Raw genomic sequence first — 23,344 nt, 5'->3', positions numbered from 1 at the left:
TTTTTTTGTTACGTACATAAGGTTACTATTGCCTTTTTTTTACAATAGAAGGGCAAAAAAGACATTTTAAATTTTGGTTAACGGCTTTACAGGACAAAATAAATAAATAAAATTTAAGGAAGTGTCGTTGAACACAAACATCAAATGTTAGAGGAGGTCAAAGTAATAAAACTTTATTATCTATTTATGTGATATTTGTCCAAATATCATGAGAGGTGACTATAAGTTACCCAAAAATTATTAAAATCTTTATTCAATTTGATTTTTTTAGTCAACAAAATACCGGTTCACTTTGAAATAAAAAAAAAAAGTAAATTATACGGACCTCTCCTATGATTTGGGAAATTACTTAAATCTCCCCTAAAAATGAAATTAATCTATACAAACCTCCATTATGTTAAAGTCAACGTCACTCAATGACAAATTTTACTGATGTCGTGTACTTCATTAATTAAAATATCCATAATACCCTTATCCCTACCATTTTATAGCATAACCGTTGCTTCACAACGTGAGGTAATTTTAGTAAATTAGATAGGTTCGTTAATAAAATTGACTGATTGTCACACATAAGTAAAATTTGTGTAGATTAGTTTCATTTTTAGGGAAGGTTCGAATAATTTTTTAAATCATAAGAAAGGTCCATGTAATTCTGGCAAATCATGGAGAGGTCCGTGTAATTTACCCAATAAAAAATGGTTGAATCTTCCATCCTAATTTGTTAACTTTTCTTTCCAAAATTTGCAAACCCCAAGCCTGGGTTAGTTGACTTTTCGTTATTAAAAATTTTTAGAATTAAAAAAAAAAAACAAAAAAAAAAAAAAAACACTCCAAGATTGTCTAAAAACTCAATGGTTTAGAAAACATCGTAAAGACACGCGAATCAAAAACCCAAAGACATTTTCACTCGTAAAAAAGTAAAATTACTATTCACCGTTGGGGCATGACATCATAGACTAAAATTTTTTACTTGGTCATGAAAGTTAATGTGTCAGCTTTAGTTATTTTTTATTTTTTGCTTACAAGGCAATTATTTCTGGCAAAATGTTTCAATGGATTTGTCAAATCCATTTGTATATTCGAAGAATTTTTATCCTTATAATTTAGTGAATGGGACGCGCACTTGAATTTATTCACTTCATCAGAGAAAATATAAACTCATTTGGTTAGACTTCAGGGATAAAAATCATAAAACAAATCAGTCTAAATAACATTTCTTTAATTTCTCATAATACCATTTGCTTTTAACAATCAATGTGAAAATAGTGGGTAAAGTGCATAGATGAGAGTTATCTACAAAATAATAATGTAATAATAATAATAAAACAAAAAAAAAATTAATAATAATAATAGTTAAGAGAGTTTAGAAATTTAGAATCAGAAGACCCATCAAGATTTTATTAGATAAATCAAATGACATATATTTGAAACTTTAACAGTTTCAGTTGGTAGTCACATAATAATAATAATAATATTGTCACTCCACTGACTCATCCATTCCAAGTATACAAGTTATTTAATTTTGAGGAATTTCTTGAACCAAAAAGCTGAGTTTTTAGGATATCTTTTCAGCCCATCTTTAAAATCGACATAGTTGATGCCAAATCTAAATGTGTAACCAGAATTCCATTCGAAGTCGTCCAAGAATGACCATATAAAGTATCCCTTCACGTTGGCGCCCTCCCTGTCAAAATTACACCATTAACATTAGTTAGATCTTATATTAAGTTATTTTAAGTTTATACATATACATACACACATCCGAGTTTTCTAATAATATATTATTAGATGGGCCATGTCTATTGACAATTGGTGGCCTATTGACACTTGGTGGTGACACACATCTAACATTCTGAAGTCGAGAGTCTGAATTTAACATCCCACTTTCTCAAGTCTGATAGTCTAAATTTAATTAATCCACCAAGTATCAATAGATCCGGACCATCTAATAATTACTGTCACGGAGTGAAATAGTTAATTAAGAACTACAATTATATACTTACTAGAGATATTAAGTTTGCTTTTATTATGAAATTTTTCTCTAGATTTAAATTGGCACATGGTATTAGAACTTTCACGTGTCCTATCTAAGATGCAGTGACGCATCTCTAATCACAAAAAAAAAAAAAAAAAAAAAAAAAAAAAATCATGATAATTTAGTTGGTTTTTGTTGAAATATATAAATATTTCTATATAATTGTGAAGCAAAATTCTCCCACTAATAATGATGATCTCGCCAATTTCCTTCTAATTATAAATATTTCTATATAATGGTGAAGCAAAATTCTCCACCAATCATGGTGCCTCCTTTGACTATTGTACACTTTCCATATTTCTTATTTTTACCGTGCCTATATATAGGCTCTTTGTACTGAAATAAAAGAGATCTGAATAATAGAAATGTAACACTTTGTAGCTCTTTGTCCATGGATTTAGGCTTTAGTGTCGAACCATGTATATACCCGTATTCTCCATCTTTCTTTCTTCCCTTTTTCCTATTTGTATTTCTTATTTCCGCATCCAAAAGTCAACATGGTATCAGAGCCTAATTTATCTTCCTAAGTTCGAAATGTTGTTAAGGATTTCTCGGTGCTAATTGTGACTTATTTGGGGTGCTGGTTTGTTCAACAGTAATATTATTCGCCTTTGTCGTGTCTTTGACAGTTTTTATCGACTTGTTTGGGTTGCCGATGTGTTCGGTAGCATTATTCTCGCGTTTGTCGTGTCTCTAGTAGATTTTTGTTGACTTAATTGTTTGGCTGTCGGTGTGTTTGGTAGCGTTGTTCTTTGTCTTCTCTCCTCTCTCTCCATTATTCACACATGTTAGTTGTCAACTCAATGGCAAGTTGGAGCATGAATGCCCAACTTAAGGGGGAGTGTTAAAATATATAAATATTTCTATATAATTGTGGAGCAAAATCCTCCACCAATTATGGTGATTCGATCAATTTCCTTCCAATTATAAATATTTCTATATAACGGTGGAGCAAAATTCTCCACCAATCATAGTGCCTCCTTTGACTATTGTACGCTGTTGATGCGAAAATTCTCACGACTTGGAACGACGGCGTTTACCTGCAAAACAAAGGCAATCACCTCGAATGGCACCGGTAGGGTGCCAGCTGAGGACCCTCCGACGATCAAGTTAGTACTTGTTATCGTATCACATAATAATTATGTAATATTTTGTTTAAAGGTTTTTTCTCGTACCTTCTTTAATGACTTGGTGCCCTATTTATGCCTGTCGATTGGAATCAAATTAGTTCTGCCGATGTCGATGGTTGAGGTCTCCCTTATCATCCGCTTGTGCTAGATAAGAAGAGATCCGTTTGTTGCCAAATTTGTCGGGGATATGATTTACTCTTTTGACTTCCTCAAATTGTGCCAAAATTATCCTTACCCTGTTAAACCACGTCATATTTCATTATCCTTGATAATAAAATATTATCAGTCTTATCCAATGAAAATATTTTTCCTATCAGTTGCCCCCCATTCCCAAGTTTGCTCGTCTAGCTTTGGGAATGTGATTTTTTTTTTTTTGGCTTGCCCTGGGCACTGTTCCCTCGGGAATAGTGCCGCGGGGTTACTGTTCACTGGAAAAGTAACTTTTTTTTTTGCTTGCCCTTGGTACTATTCCCTCGGGAATAATTCCACGGGTTACTGTTCACTGGAACAGTAATTTTTTTTTTTTTGCCCTTGGCACTGTTCCCTCGGGAATAGTAGGTTTTTTTTTTTTTTTTTTTTTGCTACCCTTGGGTTACCGCGGGTAATCTTCCCTCGGGTAATTTTCCCATGGGTAATCTTCCTTGGGTAATATTCCCGTGGATATTCTTCCCTTGGGTAATATTACTTTGGGTAATCTTCCTTGGGTAATATTCCCGTGGGTATTCTTTTCTTGGGTAATCTTCCCTGAGATAATGTTACCGTGGGTAATCTTCCCTTGGGTAATATTCCCATAGATACTCTTCCCTTGAGTAATGTTACTGTGGGTAATCTTCCTTTAGGTAATCGTCCCTTTAGTACAGGACATTTTATTTACAATCCCTTATAGTACGGAGATATTGATTACGGGATTTATTTAACCCGGATCCTTTTAGTACAGGATATTTATTTACTATCCCTTATAGTACTGGGATATTGATTACGGGATTCATTCAACCCGAATCCTTTTAGTACAGGACATTTATTTACTATCCCTTATAATACGGGGATATTGATTACGGGATTCAGTCAGCCCGTCCCTTTAGTAAGGGAATTATGTTTTATGAGCTTTGTAATTCCCCTAATTTTAAAAGGATAGTCCTGGTATTTATTTAATTGTCAAATTGAATTTTTAATTTATTTAATTGATTATTGGTTTGTTTGGTTGTTTGAATTAGTTGTGAGTTTATTTAATTATTATTTAATTGGATTTTGTTTTGTTTTAATTGATTAATTGATTTATTTGTACTTGAGAATTAATTGTATTCAGTGTAATTAATTATTTTATTGAATTTATTTAATTGAGTTTAGTTAATTATTTAATTGAATTTGACGTTTCCTTCTTAACGTGTTTGTGTATAGGGTTGCACACGTATAGTTATAAATTAGGTTTACAATTCTTATATGTAGCCATCAATTATATATCATAGGTTAGTTTATGGGCCGGGTAAGTCAGTTAGGGTTTAATGGAATCTAAGATTAGTGGCCTATAACTATACGGGTAAAATTCTGTCTAGGGTTTTAGAACCCTCATGGTGGTGGAGGCAGAGAGACAAACCAGATGAGCAAGCAGATAGTCACCAGAAAATTTGGAACGACGTCGATGTAAGGCAAGTTCTAATCCTAACTCTATTCCTTAGACTCGTGTTCTTTGCATCTCTAATACAATTCTAGGAATCTATAAAGATTAAAAGTAAATTGGTTTGCATGTCTCTATCGTTTTGTTTAAATTGAACGTAGCATGTGTTGTACTGCTTGATTTTAAATCTTTTGTTTGTAACTCGTTAATTAATTCACAAAACTAGATGTTTAATGCATGTAAATTGGTATGTCAAGAGTTAAATTAGTTTTTAACACTCAGAGAAGCATGAATATTACACTGTTTCACGTGGTTGAGTTATTAAGAACAATGTGTGTGTTCTTGAAGGGAAAACTGCTCGTTCTAACTTTTTGTTGCATAAATTTTGTGCCGATTGTTATCGAGGAGTGACTAAGCCCTTAAACTATTTCTGGATCACACTGGGATATACTTTTAACCAGTAGTGGCCTTAGAATTTAAAACAAATGCACTGCACATTGTCGGAGAGGACACAATTGGAGAAGATGAGCAGTTTAGGAGCAAAGGGCCAAAGAGACGGCTCCCTCCACACCATGTGGAGCCGCCTCCACCATTGATGGAGGCGGCTCCCCCTTGTGGGGAGGCGGCTCCCCCTTGTGGGGAGACGTCTCCTTCTTCCTCTGTTGGGTTTTTGACCCTCTAGGTTGATTCCGGACTGATTTCTGATGTTATGGGTGTGTTTAGGAGCTGTAATTAGGAGTTTTGGTTGGGATCTAGGATCAAATTAAGTATTCAGAGGGCTTAATAATGCATGATAAATCAAGTAAGGTTGCTGTTAGAACAGTATATAATTTTAAGTAAAAATTAGCAGATTGTTGTTAGACTAAGGATTTAAATTGCACAACCTTATGGGAAGCAGTTCATCTGTGAGGGAATTATAGTTTGTTTATGTGTCTGTAGTAAATTATAAGCAGTGTTAGATTACAGGATAACTGTATGCTTATAATGGATAAATGGTGAAAACATACTTTAAGTGTGTCATCAATTCCTGAACAATTGTGCAGTATTATAAGGTGAGCATGTAAATCTGTATATTCTGTTATGCTATCTTGGAGTTAAAATTGATGTTTATATGTATGACATGTATTATCAAATATTGGATCTTGTGAAAATACTATGTATAAGCCTATAAAATAATACAATTTTACCATGCTTAATCTGGAACTATTGATGTTTGTATCTAATGTTTTACTATAAATTGTTAGATATGTGAGATAGTTGCTAACTACAATTATTACTTGTTTTATCAACTGCTGGATGATGGATTACATGCACCGGTATGGGACGGTGACATGTTTAGGTTTATATTAGTTTCAAAATACTACATCCTACCTACACAGAATAAGGGAATGGATTTCAAAACAAATCCTACTTATGCTTAAGTCAAAGAAGCTGCACAAGCTGAATGACTAACTGGATTACTTGTTATTTAAGTTAAGTCAAAGAAGCTGCACAAGCTGAACGGCTAATTGAATTACTAATATATAAGTTAAGTCAAAGAAACTGCACAAGTTAAATGACTAACTGGATTCTTGATGGATAATTAGGATCGGACTTTAAATGTATTTTTATGGTACCGCGATATGAGCTTAAGTCTCAGAGTCGTCGATTAGGGAGTTTATATGCAGTAGGATGCGTAGCTGGGTATGAGAGGTTGAGGTGTACCCTGTTAGGTCTAGGTACTCATGCCCACCTATGGGTGCAATTTCGCATGTTGCCTTCTATTCAGGTTGAGACCCTCTCCATAATCCAGTGAGAGTCCTATAGTGTGAATATACATATATACGGACTATTAGCTATTGTTGAATTGGTTAGAATGTATATGCGTATCGAGTCTCTGCTTGGATAGTAGTGTGATAGAACTTGTTTATGGGCTTGACCCACTTCTATTTTTCAGGTGTTCGACCATTCCAGTCGTAGGGTTGATCGTGCTGAGCAGAGACCATTACTCACTCTTCCGACGATGTAGGACTTCTCCCCATGGTTTACTATGGATGTTCGTTTAGTAGTTTTCTTTTCAGTTTGAATTATTATTAGGGGTCCACTAGAGATGGATTCCCGAGTTGGATTCATGGAGGTTTCGGAAGTTGGACTTATTTAATTTTTATCAGTTGAGGATTTTATATTAGTATTCATTTCAGCTTTATTATTTTACCTTTTAAAATCTATTTTGTAATTTGTGTTCGTTTTAAAATATTAATTATTTGATATTCCCTCGGGTTTGGGCCTGGGCCTGATTAACCCGTGTCTCGGATCCGAGGGGTATCACAATTGGTATTAGAGCACTCCAGGTTCAAGTGTCTCTATGGTGTTTCGTATTCAGTCTTCCGCGTAGCATTTTCTCTTGATTAGAGCTTCAGTTTAGGATTCATTGTATTCAGTTACGGTCCATTTAAAATCGTACTGATGTCTGTCTTCTGTGTTAATAAAATGGTTAACACTAGAACCAGACAGAACCGTAGGCAGTGAAGGGAAGCGGCACGTAGGAAGCAAGATTTCCTACAGCGTCAACAAATGGGGGAAGAACAGCTACTGCCTAGGTTTCAGGAGGAGGAGCAAGAGGAAGGTGGTCAATTGCATATCGAGCAGGTGGACGAACAACTAACTCAAGAGTCCCAAGACCAGGGCTACAATCAAGGCAGGAAACCAGAGTTTACTCCTCAGTTAGTTTACACCATTGTTCAAGTTGTAGTAGCGGGGGTAGCAACTACACTTCATAATCAGCTACACGTTCAGCAGACACTAGAAGTAGTGCCAGTGGTGCAGAATGTGTTTAAAGGACATTGTTATGCCTGCAGCAATTATGGGCATACAACTAGACAATGTCCTAGGTTCGCTCGAAGACAGCATAATGAGGGACCACAGGCAGGATAGGTTCAGTCAGAGGCTAACCAGCAGGGGAGACCGTTTGGTACTTTTTGGGGTACTTGCTTTACATGTGGGGAGATAGGTCACACTTTCAAGCAGTGTCCCAAACGAGAAGATACCGGGCAGTTCAGGCAGGAGGGTACCAACTCACAAGGAGGATGGTTCTTTTAGGAGTAATTTCAGTTATTTTTAATGGTGGAGGTATTAATAAGAGTGTGGTACAGATTTAATCACACACACTAGTAATATGTTTAAGAATATTTTATTATTATGCTTTTGACAGCTGATGGTTTAAAGTATGTTGAGGTTTCCTCTATAAATGGTTTATGGAACTATTTTGTTTTTGTTTATTATTCTTGTTGCAATAATAAGGATTATCACAGTGGAGTGATTGGTTTTGGACAAACAAATAAATATTTGTTTATATGTATGTTGTGTTGAGGCAGGACGATTATCAAGGAGTTATAAATGAACTTGTTTAAATCGATATGGTAGTTTTGTTACCGAATGATGAAGTCCCAGGATAGCACGATAATTTAAAAGGGTGTAGCTTCGGAGTATTTTAGTTACCTTACGTATTTTGCTCTACGGAGTATTCAACATTCTGGTTTGGATAGTTTAGTTGGTGACACTAGATGTTGCAGGCTCAGATTTTTAGCCAATCTAGTGGTTCTGGATATGCACACTTATGCTGTGCTACTTGGGATGGGCTGGTCATCCTATTACTATGGCCAAGTTAATTATTATGATAGGTCAGTTGTTTTCACCATACCTGGTTAGGACATGTACGTCGTTGCTATGCCACATTCTAGCGGGGTCACTAGCACCTATTTGTTTCATATGGAGGAGAAAACGGAAGAGGGGACTACCGTATCATTGGATAACATACCAATTATACAGGATTTCCCGGATGTATTTCAGGAGATTCCAGGGTTGCCGCCTAGTCGAGAGATTGACTTTGTGATAGACTTAGCTCCAGGCACTACGCCTATTGCTAGGGTACCGTATAGGATGGCACCAGTGGAGATACAAGAGCTGAGGGATCAGATTCAACAGCTACTTAGCCAGGGTTTTATACGCAAGAGTACATCACCCTTGGGAGCACTGGTTTTATTTGTGAAGAAGAAGGATGGTTCATTTTGGCTGTGTATAGATTACAGGGAGTTGAACAAGATTACTATTCGTAACAAGTATCCGTTACCTAGGATTGATGATCTTTTTGATCAGTTGAAGAAAGCTACATACTTCTCTAAAATTGATCTGCAGTCTGGATATCATCAACTTCAGGTTCAGGAGTAGGATGTTCTGAGGACGGCATTCCTCATAAGATACGGATCTTATGAGTTTCGAGTAATGCCATTTGGGTTGACTAAGGCACCAGCAGTTTTCATAGATTTAATGAACAGAGTCTTCAAGGCTTACTTGGATCAATTTGTCATTGTCTTCATAGATGACATTTTGATTTACTCGAGGTCAGAGGACGACCATGCTAGACATCTACAGATAATTTTACAGACGCTTCGGGAACACCAGTTGTATGCCAAGTTCGAGAAGTGTGAATTTTGGCAGCGGGAGATGAAGTTTTTGGGTCACGTGGTGTCAGAAAGGGGAATAGCGGTGGATCCGACCAAGGTTTCAGCGGTGGTTGAGTGGGGACAGCCTACTTCACCTACTGAGATTCGGAGTTTTCTCGATCTGGCAGGATATTACAGGAGGTTTATCCATGGATTCTCCAAGATAGCGGGGCCACTCACTCATCTGACTAAGAAGGGTGTACGGTTCGTGTGGGATGAACATTGTCAGAAAGTTTTTGACGAGCTGAAGACTAAGTTGACTTCTGCACTGATTTTTTCTACCCCACATAGTGGGATAGAGTATCTTGTGTACACAGATGCTTCGTTGCAGGGTCTTGAATGTGCTTTGATGTAGGAAGAGCGACCAATTTCGTATGGATCTCAAAGGCTTAAGGCTCATGAGTTTAATTATCCAATACATGATTTGGAGTTGGCAGCTGTGGTTTTTGCCTTACGTTTTTAGAGGCATTATCTGTTGGGTGAATCCTTCAGGTTATTTAGCGACCACAAGAGTTTACAGTATTTGTTCACTCAGCGGGAGCTGAATATGAGACAGCGCAGATGGTTGGAGTTTGTAAAAGACTATCACTTTTCTATACAGTACCATCTAGGGAAAACGAATGTGGTAGCGGATACACTCAGTCGCCGACCTGTTGGTAGTCTTTTTGCTCTATTCGCTACTGAGTGGAATGCTTTAAAGACAGTGGATGAGTTGTCGGATGCTTCCATGGTTTGTATAGTAGTTACACCTTTTATCATTCATAAGGTGTTAAAGGCACAACTCACGGATCAGCAGTGCATGGACAAAGTTGTAGAGATAGCTTTCGGAGAGGTTCCATTCTACCATGTTGGGGCTGATGGAGGTTTGAGGTACAAGGGATGGTTAGTGGTACCTTTTTGCTGATGATTTGAGGAAGGATGTGATGACTGAGACTCATCACTCTGAGTTCTCTGTTCATCCAAGAGGGGACAAGATGTATCAGGATATGAAGTGGCAGTTTTGGTGGGCAGGTATGAAGAGGGACATTGCTCTTTTGTTTCCCAATGTAGGACTTGTCAGATGGTCAAGATTGATCATCAGATACTGCCAATACTGGAGTGGAAATGGGAGAGCATTTCTATGGATTTTGTGGAGGGATTGCCTAATTCCTTTAAGGGTCACAACTCCATTTGGGTTATTGTCGACAGATAGACAAAATCTATTCCGTTGTCTATTATATCGGATAGGGATTCGAGCTTTGGGTCAAGATTCTGGAAGAGTTTTCAGCAGGCTTTGGGTACAAAGTTGTATCTTAGCACTGCTTATCATCCTCAAACTGATGGACAGACTGAGAGGGTTAATTAGATCATGCAGGATATGCTTCGATCGTGTGTTCTTGATTTCAAGGGCCATTGGGAAGATTACTTACCGTTTGTAGAGTTTGCTTATAACAATAGTTTCTAAAAGACTATTGGGATGGCACTATTTGAGGCGTTATACGCCCGACCGTGTCGATTGTCTGTTTGTTGGATAGAGGTTGGTGAGAGCAGATTCTTGGGTCCTGAGTTCATTCAAGATACTTCCGAGAAGATAGCTTTTATTAGGGATCGCATGGGCACTGTCCAGAGTCGGCAGAAGAGCTATACTGATCGTCGCACACGTGCTTTGGTGTTTCGGGTTGGGGATCAAGTTCTCTTTAAAGTTTCGGTTTGGATCGGGTACACAACGTATTTTATGTTTCCATGTTGCAGATATTTCTGTGAGATGAGGATCGGTATCAGTATATCGATGTTGGGGAGATTGAGTTGCAGCCGGATGTAACTTCTTTGGACCCACCGTGTCGGATTGTCGACCGTCGGGATCAAATCCTTCGTAACAAGGTTATTCCTTTATTTCGTAGTCAGTGGGGTCAACACAATGAGGCTGAGTTCACTTGTGAACGGGAGGATATCATTCACTCGCAATTTCCTGAATTATGGGAAGAAGGTAAGAGCGAATTCCGAAGACGGAATTCCTTTTGTGAGGGGGGAAGAATGTAATACCCTTAATTTTAAAAGGATAGTCCTGGTATTTATTTAATTGTCAAATTGAATTTTTAATTTATTTAATTGATTATTGGTTTGTTTGGTTGTTTGAATTAGTTGTGAGTTTATTTAATTGTTATTTAATTAGATTTTGGTTTGCTTTAATTGATTAATTGATTTACTTGTACTTGAGAATTAATTGTGTTCAGTGTAGTTAATTATTTTATTGAATTTATTTAATTGAGTTTAGTTAATTATTTAATTGAATTTGACGTTTCCTTCTTAACGTGGTTGTGTATAGGGTTGCACACGTATGGTTATAAATTAGGTTTACAATTCTTATATGTAGCCGTCAATTATATATCATAGGTTAGTTTATGGGCCGGGTAAGTCAGTTAGGGTTTAATGGAACCTAAGATTAGTGGCCTATAAATATACGGGTAAAATTATGTCTAGGGTTTTAGAACCCTGTTCATGGTGGTGGAGGCAGAGAGACAAACCACAGGAGCAAGCAGATAGTCACTGGAGAATTTGGAACGACGTCGATGTAATGCAAGTTCTAATCCTAACTCTATTCCTTAGGCTCGTGTTCTTTCCATCTCTAATACAATTCCAGGAATCTATAAAGATTAAAAGTAAATTGGTTTTCATGTCTCTGTCGTTTTGTTTAAATTGAACGTAGCATGTGTTGCACTGCTTGATTTTAAATCTTTTGTTTGTAACTCGTTAATTAATTCACATAACTAGATGTTTAATGCATATAAACTGGTATGTCAAGAGTTAAATTAGTTTTTAACACTCAGAGTAGCATGAATATTACACTGTTTCACGTGGTTGAGTTATTCAGAACAGTGTGTGTGTTCTTGAAGGGAAAACTGCTCGTTCTAACTTTTTGTTGCATAAATCTTGTGCCGATTGTTGTCGGGGAGTGACTAAGGCCTTAAACTATTTTTGGATCACACTGGGATATACTTTTAACCAATAGTGGCCTTAGAATTTAAGATGGATGCACTGCACGTTACCGGAGAGGACACAATTGGAGAAGATGAGCAGTTTAGGAGCAAAGGGCCAAAGAGATGGCTCCCCACAAGGGGGAGCCACCTCCATCAATGGTGGAGGTAGCTCCACATGGTGTAGAGCCGGCTCCACTCAAAGGGGAGGCGGCTCCCCTTGTAGGGAGACGTCTCATTCTTCCTCTGTTGGGTTTTTGACCATCTGGGTTGATTCCGGACTGATTTCTGATGCTACGGGTGTGTTTAGGAGCTGTAATTGGGAGTTTTGGTTGGGATCTAGGATCAAATTAAGTATTCAGAGAGCTTGATAATGCATGATAAATCAAGTAAGGTGCTGTTAGAACAGTATATAATTTTTAAGTAAAAATTAGCAGACTGTTGTTAGACTAAGGATTTAAATTGCACAACCTTATGGGAATCAGTTCATCTGTGAGGGAGTTATGGTTTGTTTATGTGTCTATAGTAAATTATAAGCAGTGTTAGATTACAGGATGACTGTATGCTTATAATGGATAAATGGTGAAAACATACTTTAAGTGTGTCATCAGTTCCTGAACAATTGTGTAGTATTATATGGTGAGCATGTAAATCTGTATATTCTATTATGCTATCTTGGAGTTAAAGTTAATGTTTATATGTATGACATGTATTATCAAATATTGGATCTTGGGAAAATACTATGTATAAGCCTGTTAAATAATACAATTTTACCATGCTTAATCTGGATCTATTAATGTTCGTATCTAATGTTTTACTATAAATTGTTAGATATGTGAGATAGTTGATAACTACAGTTATTACTTGTTTTATCAATTGCTGGATGATGGATTACATGCACCGGTATGGGACGATGACATGTTTAGGTTTGGATTAGTTTCAAAACACTAGATCCTACCTACACGGAATAAGGGAATGGATTTCAAAACAAATCCTACTTATGCTTAAGTCAAAGAAGCTGCACAAGCTGAATGACTAACTGGATTACTTGTTATTTAAGTTAAGTCAAAGAAGTTGCACAAGCTGAATGGTTAACTGGATTACTGTTATATAAGTTAAGTCAAAGAAGCTGCACAAGCTGAATGACTAACTAGATTCTTGATGGATAATTAGGATCGGACTTTAAATATAATTTTATTGTACCGCGATATGAGCTTAAGTCTCAGAGTCGTCGGTTAGGGAGCGTATATGCAGTAGGATGCGCAGCTGGGTATGAGAGGTTGAGGTGTACCCTGTTAGGTCTAGGTACTCATACCCACCTATGGGTGCGATTTCGCATGTTGCCTTCTATTCAGGTTGAGACCCTCTCCGTAGTCCAGTGAGAGTCCTGTAGTGTGAATATACATATATACGGACTATTAGCTATTGTTGAGTTGGTTAGAATGTATATGTTTATCGAGTCTCTGCTTGGATAGTAGTATGATAGAACTTGTTTGTGGGCCTGACCCACTTCTATTTTTCAGGTGTTCGACCATTCCAGTCGTAGGGTTGATCATGCTGAGCAGAGACCATCACTCACTCTTCCGACGACGTAGGACTTCTCTCTATGGTTTACTATGGATGTTCGTTTAGTAGTTTTATTTTCAGTTTGAATTATTATTTGGGGTTCACTAAAGATGGATTCTCGAGTTGTATTCATGGAGGTTTCGGAAGTTGGACTTATTTAATTTTTATCAGTTGATGATTTTATATTAGTATTCATTTCAGCTTTATTATTTTACCTTCTTAAATCTATTTTGTAATCTGTGTTTGTTTGAAAATATTAATTGTTTGATATTCCCTCGGGTTTGGGCCTAGGCCTGATCAACCCGTGTCTCGGATTCGAGGGGTATCACAAGCTTCATTTAGCTCGTCCCTTTAATAAAGGAATAAATTACCACATAGGTATAACACGTGAGGGGGATGATCGTTTTTTGACCTGACCTATGTAGGTTAAGTCCTGATCTCTAATGATCATACTTTGGTCAGTTAGGCCTGGTCTTGGTCTCTGATGACCAGACTTGGGGTAACCGGCCACTGATCTTGGATGACAGAGCCTTTGTAGACTTTGGGCAATCAATTCTTAATCTTAGTTGACTAGGCCTTGGTTTCGGATAACCAAGCCTTGATTTATGATAACCAAGGGTTTTACCCTTCCCGGTATGTAGAGACTTGGTAGGTTATAGTTTCGGAGGATCTGGCACCGGTCTTGGATGACTAATGCCCCCGAAGGGTCGCTAAAGGAGAGAGACTAGAAACTTGACTAGCTCGATGTACCAAGGTTGGTACGTCAATCTTCTAAACCTTGTCATCATATATAGATCGATGATTGATATCGTGTGATCCACTATTCTGCTCCCGATGGTGGGATCTTGGGTGATGACCCATTCTATAGACGTTTATACAGCGGACGGAGTGCCTGGTGCTACAACAATTTACAGTTGTCTAAAAACATTAGATTGTGTTAGAAATAATTACTGAAAATTAACCTGCAATGGATTATCAATCCAAAATTCTGCATAATCTGAAGTCGATAGGCAATTCCTGCAAGGGAAAAGATGTGATGACTGTCGTCTGGTAGGTGAAGGCTTAGTGTCCAACAACTGACTTAATGCCTAGTGGATAGGGGCGTGATACCCAACGGCTGACAGATGACGGTCTGGTGGCCAGTACCTCGTTGGGTCCAATGATCGCCCTTAACTTAGGAACCTCCTTGGGAATACAGACCTCATTGGACATGGGATCTTAAGGGACATTGGACCTCCTTAGATCTAAAGGCTTCGATACATTCTTAGGTGTAGAAGGCCACCCTGATTGCACGAACGGACGGAGTAATGAGACTCCGTTGCTAGAGACATCCTCAGTGGTAGAGGCTTTACTAATAGGTAAAGACCCCCTTATTGGTAGTGATCTTCTTGATGGGTGGAGACCTAATCATTTATGTAGGCGCAGAAGGACCAGGCCTTAGTCTTTAACGATCAAACCTTGGTAGTTGGCTTCTGCCAGATATGAGATAAAGTTTGGTCTTAGACGACCAAACCTCAGTAGTGAGGGGACCAAGCATCGCTAGTTGGAAAACACCATATTGGACTGCCTGGGTCGACGTGCCAAATTTTGATTATTGTTATCATACACTAGGTGGTATCACGCAACCCACTGTTTTGCCCCCAATATGATGGACGGGTAATCGTTCCCACAGACGGTGCCAGCTGTTGATGTAAAAATCCTCGCGACTTGGAACGACGGCATTTACATACAAAACAAAAGGACGTCACCTCGAATGGCACCGGTGGGGTGCCAACCAAGGACCCTCCGACGATCAAGTTAATACTTGTAATCATATCACATAATAATTATGTAAATTCTGTTTAGGGGTTTTTTCTCGTATCTTCTTTAATGGCTTGGTGCCCTATTTATGACTGTCGATTGGAATCAAATTGGTTCTGCTGATGTCGATGGTTGAGGTCCCCTTATCATCTGCTTGTGCGAGATAAGAAGAGATCCGTTTGTTGCTAGATTTGTCGAGGATATGATTTACTCTTTTGACTTCCTCAAATTGTGCCAAGGTTATCCTTACCCTGTTGAACTACGTTATATTTCATTATCCTTGATAATGAAATATTATCAGTCTTATCCAATGGAAATATTTTCCCTATCATACACCTTTCATATTTTCTTACCTTTACCGTACCTATATATAGACTATTTATACTCAAACAAAAGAGATTTGAATAATAGAAATGTAGCCCTTAGCAGCTCTTTGTCCATGGATGTAGGCTTTAGTGCCGAACCATGTATATGCCCGTGTTCTCCATCTTTCTCTCTTCCCTTTTCCTATTTATATTTCTTATTTCCGCATCCAAAATTCAACATGGTATCAAAGCCGAATTTTTCTTCCTAGGTTCGGACTCTTTTTTGGGGTATTCCCTTAGCATTTGAAATGTTGTTAAGGATTTCTTGGTGCTATTTGTGACTTGTTTGGGCTGCCGGTTTGTTCGACAATAATGTTCTTCGCCTTTGCCGTGTCTCCGACAATTTTTATCGACTTGTTTGGGCTGCCGGTGTGTTCGATAGCATTGTCCTCTCCTTTGCCGTATCTCTAGTAGTTTTTTGTTGACTTGTTTGGCTGTCGGTGTGTTCGGTAGCATTATTCTTTGTCTTCTTTTCTCTCTCTCCATCATTCACACTTGTTAGTCGTCAACTCAATGGCAAGTTGGGCATGGAGGGGAGTGTTAAAATATATAAATATTTCTATATAATTGTGGAGAAAAATTCTCCATTAATCATGGTGATTCGGTCAATTTCCTTCCAATTATAAATATTTCTATATAACAGTGGGTCAAAATTCTCTACCAATCGTGGTGCCTCCTTTGACTATTGTACACCTTCCATATTTTCTTATTTTTACTGTATCTATATATAGGCTATTTGTACTCAAACAAAAGAGAATAATAGAAATGTAGCCCTTACTGATTCTTTGTCCATCGATGTAGGCCTTAATGCCGAACCATGTATATGCTCTTGTTCTCCATCTTTCTCTCTTCCCTTTTCTTATTTGTATTTCTTATTTCCGCATCCAAAATTCAACAGTTTTAAATAGACTATATTAGCCGGTCTTTAATTTTTTTTTTTTTCTAAAAAAAATTATAAAAAAACTTCTTGCAGTTAATAACGGGGGATGGTTAGTATTTTTATTACCATTTTATGTTAATATCATTAATTCAGAAATTAAATTATGAATCATCCTACACAATCTGAAGAATTCAAACTGAATGGATAATTTAAACTTAGGCATATAAGTTATAAAAAACTATAAAATGCCCCTTGAAATTATTTGTTTTTAAAAATTTCTCAATTTCTTTTGTTCTTTTCATTCTTACTTTACTTCTTCAAATTTTTTTTTCTTTTTTTATTCTCTTCTAAATATTTGCATTCCCTCTATCCAATCAAACTCTTATTCATTAATTCCCTTCAAAATTTTCTCATATTATTTTTCTTTTTATTTTCTTCTTCTTTGTGATTGTCTTTGGGTAAATTCTTTGGGTTTTTCTTTTCTTCACTTGTTTTTACTATTGTAACTAAAAATTTGTAATGATGATTTTATTTTTAAAAACCCCAATATAACGTAAATACATTTTTTAAAAATAATTCAAACAAATTTATGTTTGTTTTTTATGAAATATTGCATAACAAATTTTTAGTTACCATACATGTTCTTGCCTTTTTATCTTGTTGCATCATTAGCTAATACATTTTTTAAAAGTAATTATTTTCCTAGATGCTATATGTCATTTACCATTCAAATTTACAATATGAAAATACTTACTTGATAGCTTTTGAAAGATAGGATAAATGACTGTAATGGTACGATATCCTCACTTTATCCTTCAAGGCTTCTTTAACGGGCAACGAATTATTATTTGCTTCTGCAATACCTACCAAAAATAACATATACCTTTTTAATATAATAAAATTTGATTAGGTAGGTTACCCATAGCTCAAAATTGAAAAAAAAAAAAAAAAAAATATATATATATATATATATATATATATATATATTGATTTACCATTCTCAGTAATGTAAATTGGCGGATTGCCATATTTGTCTTTGATGTAGAGCATAAGTGATCGAATTCCTTTGGGATATATGTAAAGCCAGTTCAAGTCCGTCTACAAAACCAATTACACCATAATATGCTTAGTAAATGACATAAAATTTCTATATTTTCAAAACACAAAATCATAAAATATCAAAACATAAAATATATATATTAGTTGTGCATTGATCTCAGTAAAATGCATGACACTACTTTCAAATTAAAAAATAGAAAAATAAATAATCACACCTTTTTGTTTTTTGGGTAGGTTGTTACTCTTCAAAAACACAATTACCTCCACAATTATTCAAAATCCTCCTACACTCCGCATTTGTGGAGTAACTTTGCCATTTTATATATTTAAATTTCAAGAGTGTGGATGTTATCTTCTAATGTGTTTTTATACTAGTAAAGAAATAACAATGACAAAGAAGGGTACCGGTTGACCGATGGGAATTCCATTTTTGTCCGCTGCAATAAGGTCAAAGAACATTATTTATGAACAAAACAGTGAATTTATAAAATAAAAAAAATTAATAATTAACTCATCAAAGTGGCTATGTTTTGAGCATACCTGTAAGATTTGCTTGGTTATCGGTTGACATGCTAAGGTTAACACTATTAGAAGACGTAGCATCAGATGCATAGTATGATGTGTAATAATTTGCACCAACGACATCATAAGATTTCTGCAGCATTTTGAACTGCGACCGAGTGAATTTGGGTAATCTGTTTCCCACCAAAGACCGCATGATTTGGGGATAATCACCGTACGTCATTGGTTGTAAAAACCTGTAAAGTTTATGAAAAATTAGTACAATTCAACGAGTTTTTGTTCGCCGAGGTGAATCTCATGAACGTCACACTTTGAAAACCTTGAGCCCACCATTGGATTCATTTTAAACCTATCTCGTGGATTGGATAGTTGTAAATGTATTATTATAATTTCTTAAGTTAGCATTGTTAGCATTTAAAATTAATTAGTGTTACAGATCGAGAAATTCTACAATACCCCGGGGATACTGTACCCCAAGAGCCTCTCAACCGTTGGATCATCCGTCAAATGGATCTTACCATCGCATCCAATGACTGAGAACCTTGGGGTATAATACCCTCGGAGTATTGTAAGCTTTCAGAGGCAGACCATTATGACTATCTAACCCCAAATGAGGCGGTTAAAATGAGGTTGTGACTATCCAACAATATTTTTTCTTATTTGACATTGAATGTTGGAAAATTAACATCATAGTACCAACCATCCAATCAAGAAATCGAGGGCCCTTTCAGCTGCCTTCTGGCTTGTGGCCGACTGTGAAATTGGCACAAACCAAGTGGTCACCAGTGTAACCCCAATTTCACCCTCTTGATAGGGCTGCACATATTCAAATGAAATTAAGTCCCAATTAAAACACAAAATCATTGGCTAATAAAATAAAAATTAATAATTTATTGACATGAAGGGATCAGAGAATAATATTCATAGGATGAGAATGATATGATTGGACCACATTAATAAATTTGATATTAATGGGACCCCCACTCATACTAGCCCTATAACACCGAGTGAAATTTAAGTCTCGAATCAATTTAATTCTTTTCCTTTTTATATACTTTGATATCAATAACATGCACATCAACCACAAGAAGGAGATTCATCCTCACGTATCAGGAGACAAGTATTGTTCGAAAGAAGCTGCTCCATTTCCAAAATAGTTTCTTCTTGATTTTGAATAGTTTTTTTTTTTTTTAAAAAAAAAAAAGAAAAAGAAAAAAACTTTAATATTCTAAATTATAATCCATCAGAAATTAACACAAGCCTTATACTTCTCTCTGTACAATTTTACAGCAACTGCATGAGAAAGGATCAAATGGTGGGCGACTATATAGGGTTCAGTCGCAGAGTTTCCCGACGAGCAATTCCCAATGTAGTTAGAACACCTACCAGGTGGAAAAGATCCGGTTGTATATCCAGCAAGAGCATATGCATATGGCTCGTTCAAAGTGAACCAATGCTTAACTCGGTCTCCAAATGTTTTAAAGCAGAAATCTACATAATTACGATAATCATCCCTGTTCATCATATTGAAATGGTCAATTGTTATTCGAATATTATATTTGGCCGGTACCCCTTATATTAAATCTCATGTTCATGCAATATATATATATATATATATATATATATATATATATATATATATATATAACTTACACAATCTTGGGACTTAAGAATCCTCCATACTCATCTTCAAGGGTTTGTGGAAGATCCCAGTGGAATAGGGTCACTTAAGGTTGTAAACCTGTTGACATTAGTCATATTGTAAGGATATGATATGTAAATGACACACTAGAGCAAATAATAATAATAATAATAATAATAATAACAAGAAGAATAATCATAAAGAAGAATAAGAGTACGTATGGGAAATTAAGAATTAGACTGAATTGTCACCATTTGCTAGGAGTTCATCAATGAGATTGTTGTAGAATTTTACGCCCAACAGATTCACTCCCCTACTAATCTTGCCCTCTGAAAATAAATAAATAAATAAATAAATAAATATATTGAAAAAAAATTCAATATCATAGATACAATTGGATTGAAAAAAATCAACTTATTTTCATGGACTTATATATATGAACAATTGACAATAATTCATGGGATAGTCTTACTAGGTAATATTCTGGACCATGAGATGGAGAATCTGAAGGCATCCAATCCAACTTTTTTCACCAAAACTATGTCTTCCTGAAGAATATGCCGAATATGCCAGTAGTTTTGTGTTATATATATATATATATACACACACACACACACACATGCAGAAGGGAATAATTTAATTATGATTAAACATACCTTAAAGCGATGATACATGTCATCTGCAACATCTCCATTACTACCATCTATTATCATTTCTGCCATTATTACATCATAAGAATATTCAAATGTTAATTCTTAATAGAAGTTCTTTTTTTTAAGAAAAAATTCCCGGAATTTAAAGAAAACTCACACCGACAACATACACCTTGCAAGACTTGGAACTCTCGTTGTACCAACCATTCAACCAATATAGAGCTAGTTGTTTTATAAATATAAGAAAAAATGTCACTAGTGACAAAACCTACCAAGATATATATTCTGCAACATTACCTTATATATATCAAAATTTATTGCATTCCCTCAAAAAATAGTTAAGATTTTAACTAATTTTTAATATGCTCTATCTGTATAATCGAATTGAAATGCTTCCATAAAGTTCAGAAAGTTGCCTCTTCATTTTTTTTTATCTCTTTCTTTTGTTTTTCAGCAACCATACAGCACTGATAAATTTAATACTATATATACATGTCTGTTAATTTTTCAATATTTACAACAGGATTTACGCTTTTTATATATGTGCAACAAGCATTGACTCTGGTACATCTGTATTCCGGTGCACGAGAGCTGAATAGTGCTACACAGAATACAGGTTACTGGAAAGGATTTTAACTCATATAATCGTATTATATGTGTTAGAGAGAGACCTGGATGTTGGCGGGTGAATGTATCCCATATACTAGGTCCCTTGCCATCTAGAAATGCTGCTCCTTCGCTCTGTGGTGAGAAACATCACAAAACATACATATATAAAATGAAGAAAATGTATATATGCAACTATGCAAGCATCTATGTATATGCGTGTGTATATATATATATATATATATATATATATATATATATATATATATATATCAAAATAATGTAAAATATTGACCAAGTTTACAAAATGCTACTATAATTATGCTCCTAGCGAACCTGGTAAGCAGATGAGCCTGCCCCAAATACGAAACCAGCCGGAAAACTGCTCCGATTGAGCGAAGAAAAATGATGAGTTGCAGCTTCAGTTCTAGCCAAAATTCTGGCCTGAACAGATAGGAGGAGGAAGAAGAATAGAAGCTGGCCTCTAATTGCCATTTCTTGATTCTAATATGTTCAATGGAAACATTAATTTCAATCAAATGTATAGAGTAACAAGTGGGACAATACAACAAATTTAATTAAATTTAAATCATGCTTAAAATAACAATAATCCGGCATTTTTTTTATAAAAAAAAAATTTCAGTCAAAAAAATCCGGCATTGTTGTGTAGTGATACTTTATTCGATCAAAATACTTTACACGACAGATGACAATGACCAGCTGTCGCAAAGTTTTATTTTAATTGCTGATGCCTATTTTTTTAAAAAAAATTGTTGGGCTATCACTTTTATTGTTTTATTTTATAGTACATCCTATTGTTAAATTTTGGATGCAGAAATGAGAAATGCAAATAGAAAAAGAGAAAAAAAAAGGAAACACAGACATATATATATATGGTTTGGTATTAACGCTTATATTTATGGACAAAGAGCCAGTAAAGGCTACATTTTTATTATTCAGATCTGTATATTGCTTAAGTACAAGAGCCTATATATAAGCGTGATAAAGATAACAATATATGGAAGGTGTATAATAGTCAAAGAAGTCACCATGATTGTTAGATGATTTTTCTCCACCGTTATATAGAAATATTTATAATTGGAAGGAAATTGACCAGATTACCATGATTGGTGGAGGATTTTGCTCCACAATTATATAAAAATATTTATATATTTCAACACTCCCCCTTTAAGTTGCAGCACGAATATCATGAATGACCAATTTGTTAAAGAAACGCCTTAAAAAAGATGATGAGAAAGTGTCCGGAACAAAGTCCGGAACTGGAAAAAATGACCAGATCTTGCCAGGAAAATAAACTGGAATTTGCCGAGGAAAATGGCCAGAACTAAGTCGGGAAAAAACAGGAAGTACGCCGGGAAAGGAATGTGAAGACATAGAGAATATGCTCCATGATAATAATTACAAAATCCCCCTCAAATTCTAGATGGGATTACAAAAACAACTTGGGTCTGATTTAATTCAAAAATATATGTTTCATCCGATTCATCATAGAAGGTTCTAGACACCACCTCCAATATCTCCTTAGTCGTGGGAAGACAAATAAATCGATGCATCAATGATGGGATCATCGAGTTAATGAGCCAACTCTTGACTCAATGATTTTCGGTTATCCATGCTTTTAATTTCGGATCTCTAGGTGTGGGTTTTTTCGCTTCTTCAGTGAGATACCCAACCTTGTTACGAGCGCCAATCCGCATCTCCATGAGTTGGGACCATAATGAGTAATTAGTCTCATCCAATATAATTCCAGTTGGAAATGCAGGAGTGTCTTGGTGGACTATGATATGCAGTACCGGAGTCAGGGTTGGTACGGTAGTTGCGCTTGAAGTAATCGCCATTTAGACTAACAACAGGAATAAAATTTGAAATACGATATTCAGAATGCGGAATATGAAGAAAAAGAAAAAAAATTCTTAAACTTGTTATGATACCATGTTAAATTTTGGATGCAAAAATAAGAAATGCAAATAGAAAAGAAAAAAAAAAAAAAAAAAAAAAAGAAAAAGAAAAAGAAA

General features: G+C 35.8%; 1 pseudogene; it reads right to left on the bottom strand.

Annotated features, from left to right (window-relative positions):
* Nucleotides 1-1,395: 1,395 nt before the first annotated feature.
* Nucleotides 1,396-23,167, bottom strand: LOC132296249 (vicianin hydrolase-like; annotated as a pseudogene).
* Nucleotides 23,168-23,344: the final 177 nt, after the last annotated feature.

This window comes from Cornus florida, unplaced genomic scaffold (assembly GCF_030987335.1).
Source record: "Cornus florida cultivar Cherokee Brave unplaced genomic scaffold, ASM3098733v1 CherokeeBrave_3.0.0_Hap2_Chr02, whole genome shotgun sequence".
Classification (NCBI taxonomy): Eukaryota; Viridiplantae; Streptophyta; class Magnoliopsida; order Cornales; family Cornaceae; genus Cornus; species Cornus florida.
This window is presented reverse-complemented; position numbering and strand designations above follow the sequence as displayed.